This window comes from Cavia porcellus, unplaced genomic scaffold, assembly GCF_034190915.1.
Source record: "Cavia porcellus strain 051 isolate PalLab524CR breed Dunkin Hartley unplaced genomic scaffold, mCavPor4.1 scaffold_24, whole genome shotgun sequence".
NCBI classification, from domain to species: Eukaryota; Metazoa; Chordata; class Mammalia; order Rodentia; family Caviidae; genus Cavia; species Cavia porcellus.
Window position 1 is genome coordinate 37154258 of NW_026947507.1, and position 7046 is coordinate 37161303.

At 37.4% G+C, this 7046-nt stretch overlaps 1 long non-coding RNA gene across 1 annotated transcript in view; it reads left to right on the top strand.

Annotated features, from left to right (window-relative positions):
- The window catches only part of LOC134472728 (uncharacterized), a 41922-nt gene extending 35092 nt beyond the window's left edge, over window positions 1-6830 (top strand). Inside the window, exon 4 of the long non-coding RNA XR_010042655.1 lies at window positions 4866-6830. This is a non-coding gene — a long non-coding RNA (uncharacterized LOC134472728). The remainder of the gene's footprint in view (window positions 1-4865) is intronic.
- Window positions 6831-7046: the final 216 nt, after the last annotated feature.

A 7046-nucleotide genomic window follows, 5' to 3' on the forward strand; every position in this document is an offset into this window, starting at 1 on the left:
GTCACCCACCCATGCTGTACATTCCGTAATGAAATACTAAGGACTGTGAATGGCAGGCTTTTTAGTAGCAAAAGGATAAACAATCCCTGATTTCTGTAGGAGTAACATGATGAAAGGTTGTTTAGATAATTTTGTGGAGGACCAAGAAACTGAACTCTGCTGCTTAAATTTAAGCACAAACTTGACCTATGCCTGGTCCCCAGGATAAAGAGAATAGTTGAATCTTTAATGTGCCCCAAAAGTCCATGCTTTTAAGGCTTTGTCTACAGGCCATGACATTATTGGAGGTGGTAAAATTTTTAGGGTGTAGGTCCTAAAAAAAGGAAATTAGATCATGGCGTGTATTGAAGGTGATACCGGGATCCTGGCCCTCCTCCAGTTCCTTCCCACTTTGCTCGCTGCTCACTATGAGATGACAGATTTTCTCTTTTAAGAATAACATCATTATCTTATTTCCTATTGTAAGTTTTCCTAATTTAATGGATGCATCATGCTCTGAGGTTTCTTTTTAAAGCTTAGTTACAGATGTCATAGCTTCTCATCACTGAGATAACTTAAGAGAGGAAAGGTTTGTTTTGACTCCCATTATAGAGGTTTCAGTCCATTGTTGGCTGCCTTCAAGCCGAAGTAGCATGGCCGGCAGGAAGCAGCAGCCATCGAGGGAGGAGAGAGTTATATATCCTTATGCCTCAGTGAGCCAACTGTTTCCACCAGGCTTCACCTCCCAGCGTTACACCCAACTAGAAACCCATCAGAGGATTAATCTAGTACCACACACCCATGATCCAGTCACTTTCCCAAAGCCCCATCTCTGAGTGACATGAGGCTTTAGGGGGACATCTAGTTATAATCCATAACAGGAGATTTTGTAAAGTTTCCTTCTGACTCTTTCAGGAGTTGTGTTCTATACGATATGATTATCTGCTGAATGCTTTCATTTACTAATCCTCTGTTCTTAGAGATTGTATTCTTCTATTTTAAAGATTTGATTCTTTCAGATTTTTTTCAGGTCTTTATTTAAATTATTTAAACTCTACAGGGGGTGGAAAAGTAGATTTCTTAGACCTTAATGTTGCCAGATTCTCTATCCAGGACTGGTGGTTGGAAAGAGAAGGCTGTATTCCAGGTAGACAAGTTTTCTTCAATGCTAAAAGATTCTCTCAGATAGCCATTTGGCAACCTGACTATGCCTTAACCAGTGACCTCAACTCTACCTGATCTTCCTCCTGCCCATTTGTATAGTGCCTATATTTTACCTTGCTTATTTTTTACTTAGCAAGTGAAAGGAGTAACTTTAACAGAAGATTCCCTCTTACCCCTAAGAAACCAGGGACATAGAAAACAGGCTTTCACGATGGTGTTCAATGACTTCTCCACTTCAGGTGTTTCACTTTCTACACTCAAAGATGTTATCATTGTCTTGCTAGGGAGTAAGTGCCTTTTGCTTCAAACAACAGATTTCCTTCCCTGCTATGTGATGAATAGCAGATTAGTTGGTAATTCTGTCAATTCCATCTCAACTACAAGCCTATATTATTCTTCTCACTATTTGGGTTATGCCTCACTACATTGTTAATGGAATTATTTCCCTGTTCATCAATATACATTCATTTTCCCATTATTTTAATTCCTTGTGATTTTTTCCAAATTAATTTTGATAGTTACAATTAGGAGATTGTTTTCTTGTTTTCACATTGAGTGTTTTAAATGAAGAGTTGACACTTTCTCCTAATTTATCAATAACTCATTATTTAATTTTTAAGTCAAAACCTCCAGGTATCTGAAACAGTTTCCATCTAATAGTGAAGTTATGACTTCATACTTTGCTGTCAGAGTAGGCTACTTTATGCTGCAGTAATATTCTCGCCACTGGTGGTTTTAGAAGACTACAGAGTTCATTCACACTGTGTGAACCTGGTCAGCTGCCAGTGGCTCTGTTTCATCCTGTAAGCCCAGGCCTCTTCCCCGCCTGTTTAAAACGAATGAGGGGACATTCTGTCTGACTCTCAAAGCTTTCAAGGGAAACAGCACAAATCACTTCCAATCATGTGTCATTCACCTGTACAAGTCAGGGAAGTAGAATCTTCAATGCACCACAAGGGAAAAAGGGAGGGAGGTATGGAGGGAGAGAACAGAGATACTTATGAATAGTTTAATGACTACCACATTTCCTATCCTTTGTAACCTTTAGCATCAGTGCCAGCCCAACTTCTAAAAATGTCCTCTTTGTTTTCCACGACACAAAACACCAATGGCCTATCTTTCTGGTTCATTTACTGTTTATCATTTTTTCTCCAACTTTACTTTTGCAATGACCTAAGTGCGGTTGACCCTTAAACTTCATCCCTGTCCATTTCCACTTTAATTATCCTCTGCCCTTGAGTGACCCCACTGGTATCTTCAAATAATCCTATGCTCACCTACTTTTCATTATTTTTTGCCATACATTTTCAGCCTTACTTGCAACAAAAGAATGAATAAAATAAAGTCTTTGCCTTTGGAGAAATCCTAAACTAGTTGGGAAGGCAAAGGCCAAGCAGTTTCACCAGAAGGAGCTACGAAATTAACAGGTGTGTGGTGTTTGTGATAAAGTTTGTGATCCCAGTGAGCACAATAACTATGAAATTTGAAATCTGGCAATATTAAAAGTTACTCTTATAAAATTATACTTAAAATGTCAAAAGTAAGAACAGTACCTCCAAAAATTTGAGTAAAATCTTTAAATAACTTTCAGATAGACTTTGCTGAATGAATGCTCATTTGTAAAAGTTCTGGAGGAAAAACTACCTCCAAGAGAATGTGCTTGGGCCGGGGCTGTAGCTCAGCGGCACAGTGCCAGCCGGGCAAGTGCAAGGTCCTGAGTTCAACTCTTGTTACAAACAAGCAAACCACATGTACCTAAGCAGGGGTAGGTGCTTCCTTGTTTAAATGGCTTGTGGACATTTCCTCATGCAGAAACATTTCTCAACAGTAAACTTGAAACTGCTCATACCAGTGTGTAGTTTTGTCTGTATTTTCTTTAAGTTGACTAGAAAATGTAAAAAATTTCTCAAGTTCTTGGAAATATCCACAAATAGTTCAACAGTCTTTCTATTCATCTCTATTTAGTAGAACACTATGGAGAGTGTGTCTCAAAAATATTTATGAAATAATATGAATCTGCCATCTTAGAAGGATTGGCTTTTTAGTTATTACTTGGAACTCTAAAAGTATCTCATCCTCGCAAAAGACTGGGAGATCAGAGAACAGGGATAGGGAGAGAGTAATCAGTGGATACTAAACTGTAGTGAGACAGGAGAAAGTTCTGGTGTGCTAGTACCCAGCAAAGAAACTACAGGTGTCAATAATGTGCTGGGTGTTTGAGAGTTTGGCTGTTTTCACCATAGTGACATGACCTTTGGGGAGACAGACATGTTTGACCTAACTGAAATATTACACAAGGTACATAGGTGTCAAAACATCACATAGAGTCCCATTAATATGTATGATATTTATTTTTAATAGCATTTTAAATAAATTAAGAAACATCAATGTGGAATATATGTAAGATTAATAGAAACATTTGAATATGACATCACCTGTTTCTGACCACATTACTTTGCCTTGCTGTGGCTTGGTTTCTCAGCATTAGAATTTGAGGAATCAGTCATTTCAAATCATAATGAGATGGCAATAAGGTAATCTGAATTGGGTAGCATTTTCCTTTTTGTACTCTTAGATTTCTATGTATTCAAATTGTTCAGAGTTTAACATCCTTAAAACTCTATGTGTGTGTGCATGTGTGTAATATTTTGGAAATAGATAATGAATGTACAATTGTTACAGTAAGTTTAGAAGGGCCAAGCCTCATTATCCGAAGAAAAACAGATAAAATAAGTATTGAAAAAAAAGGGAAAAATACATATTTGCCCCCTAAAACTCAGAAAGTCTCTGACATTTCCCAAATTCAGTATAATATGGTACAGAAAAAGAGGTAAGAGAGAAAGAAATATGCTGTGTATTTGAGAATGTCTGGAGTCTCTGAATTGTATAAGTTTGTAAAATGAAGATCAGTTCATTACAAACATCCCCTAAGACTTCTGGACAAAGCCTTGATAGGGAGGATCTACAATAAGATCATTTGAACTAGTGAGGAAGACAGATTCAAGCACCTTCTGAAATGTAAAGAAAAATATGTAATTGATATAAATAGACACTAGAGAATGAATCTGTTGGGATTCAATCTGTAAAGACCCAGTCAATCTCAATCATAATGTAAGCGTGAATGCCCATACCCTGTTCTAAAGTAGAAGCCACATGCTTAGTACTTTGAGAAAAAAACTCAGCAGGTGAGACCCTAAATGACTTGCGTGAAAAAAGGCATCTTAATCATGTGTCACACTCAGTCTCTGCAAATGTTCTCATTGGAAACATTCATGAGGGCAATTATTCTCAGCTGATGATGAAGCCACAGATCTGTCTATTAATCAAATGGCCTGTCTTGATGTTCCTCTGCTAATTCATGTTGGCACACTTACTTAACACACAAACTCTGAGATAGTATTTCTTACATGAGTTTAGAGTTTAACTTTTAAAGTGTAAATTCAATTTTTTTTTTACTAGTTTTGTCATTTTGGGGGGTCAGGCTATGGATGAAAGATGAATTACATTACAGAACTGAGTAGATTTGCATAAGGAATAAAAAGGAAATGTAACCAAGGATTAAACTAGTTGTTGTCATCACATGCTTTGGAAAATTCAATTCGACATAACTAGACTTGTGTAATTTATTTTTTTAAACTCTCTTTCAGGGTCCCCCTTAGCTCTGAGAGTGGGGTTCATGTTCCTCACAGAATTCATGATTCTTTCCATTTACTATATTTCAGTTTGGGACGGATTTCTCAGCTCATTGTTTCTTAAGGAAATGGCCAGGAAAGGCCACGCATCAGCTTTGCAGAGTAAAAATAATGAATGAGCATTGGAAACCAGTAAGAAGCAGCGTTACCCTCTGTCCCACCGAGAACACGTGTTTGCCTTGCGCCTCATTTCCCACAACTAGAAGCTCCCAGCTGAATAATCATATCCAAACATGCTGAGCTAATTGAAGAAAGGTGCTATATAAACACAAGGTACTGTTATTATGGTCATTTTCCCAGACCTTGGGCTCCCCCACCCACTTCCTCTACTTTTACAATGACCTGGAAAGCAGAGCCTCCTCATAGCGGATGCAGATTGCTAGCAACGCCTTTGGCGCCCCCAAGTGGTTTCCTCTGTAAAAATCACCTGAAGCAAAGAGTTTAGGATTCTGTCAAAACATATTTATTCTCTAGAACATGCTAGGTTAGACACAACAAAAAACATGTGGGTAAATACTTCTTAAACAAATTTATTTCCATGTGGAATAACACCAGGCATTTCCCACTATTATTAAAATATAACATTAGCTTCTCTTCTAAATGTGAAAGACACAATAAATATTTTTCTTTATAACCTGATCACTCAACAATAGGTGGTTAAGACAAATCTTTTTATCTCTAAATAGAGGCTCTGTTATAGATGGATGAGGGTATGTGACAGCCAGCACTTTGTAAAAGTATCCCGAATCTGTATCTCTTCGCAAATCCACTGTTCTCTAACAGGGTGAGGTCTGATAAGTGGTATTTTCTACCTGACTCGAAATTTTTAATCCCTGAAAGGAAAACAGGTAACCAATAAGTGAATTTTAAGGTCAGCAATTGGTTTTACTAGCTGAGAATCTTTTGTCAAAGAAATGTTCCATAAAAGGTACCAACTTAAGCCATGACAGTGGGTACACATTATGTTGGGCAGAGTGAGCTTTGACTATTTAGTTTTCTTTTCATTTTCCCCCAAATCCCTGACACCTCTTTGGAGAATCCTAGCATTCCACAGAACATGGTTCAAAACTTACTGTACTAACTATTCCTGTTGTTTATTTAACCTCCAACTAAAACACTTTAGACTGTTATTTATTAATTTGCTTATGGGTACCAAAAATGTACCTTTTCTATTACTCTGTAGTAAAACACTTCAGTCTTCATTTCTCCACTTCAATCCTCCGTCTATTCCTAGGGGAAAGGAAGTAGAAAAGATGAACTTTCACAGTTTCTGTCTTTCCTCAGACTTCTGAAACTTTTTGAATTTATAAGTAATACTATTTATTAACCACACTGCTCAACGTGATGCTGAAATTTTGGCAGAACAAGATGGCTGATAATCCAGTTGATAAAAGACCTTTGAAAGGCAAAACACTATGTCATACTATCACTGGATGATACTAAAAATATATGGGTGCTCAAATTTGCCTAATGATGAATTTTTTAGATGTTGAGAGGAAAAGGAGAACGGGTTTAGTAGAAGTCAAAGAACACAGAGTGGAATGATGTTCTTTGGTGAAGGAGCACCCACTCGCATCACAAAGTTGATTCAACTCTTAAACTGCCATCGTTCCTCTTTTTGTTCCATGCTCTGAGAGGCTCACGTGTTTTGTGGCTCAGGAAAGGAGTGAAGCGAAAGAGCAGGGATCACGGTTTCCCCTCCGGGACTTCCGGTCAGCCGGTGTAGGAACTGGGGGGACCGGAAGTGGAGATGCCAGTGCGCTCCTGAAATCCGCCTCCGGAAACGGCTCCTCCATTGAGAAAGAGACCGGTTCATGTGATGTTGTGGCGCAGACATAGAAAGAACATGATAGCCTTAAAATGGTTCACCATGTCTGTTCCAAAGAAAAGAAAAATAGGATATTCCCTATTGTCAGATACCTAGAGGTATTTGAAAAGAACAATACAATAGCTAGAAAGGTCTTTGAAAAGAATAACTCAATCATTTATTCACAAATGCAAAATATTTATTTAATTTTTATTTGTGAATAAAAATTATTCACAGATAAAAAAAAGAAAAATAAAGTATTCCTTATTTTCAGATACCTAGAAAGGTATTCAAATACCTAGAAAGGTATTTGAAAAGAATAACTCAATTGTTTATTCACAAATAAAAAAATACTTTACTATGCTTAGAATTTAAAATACATTGGAAATACATTTTGAGAACAA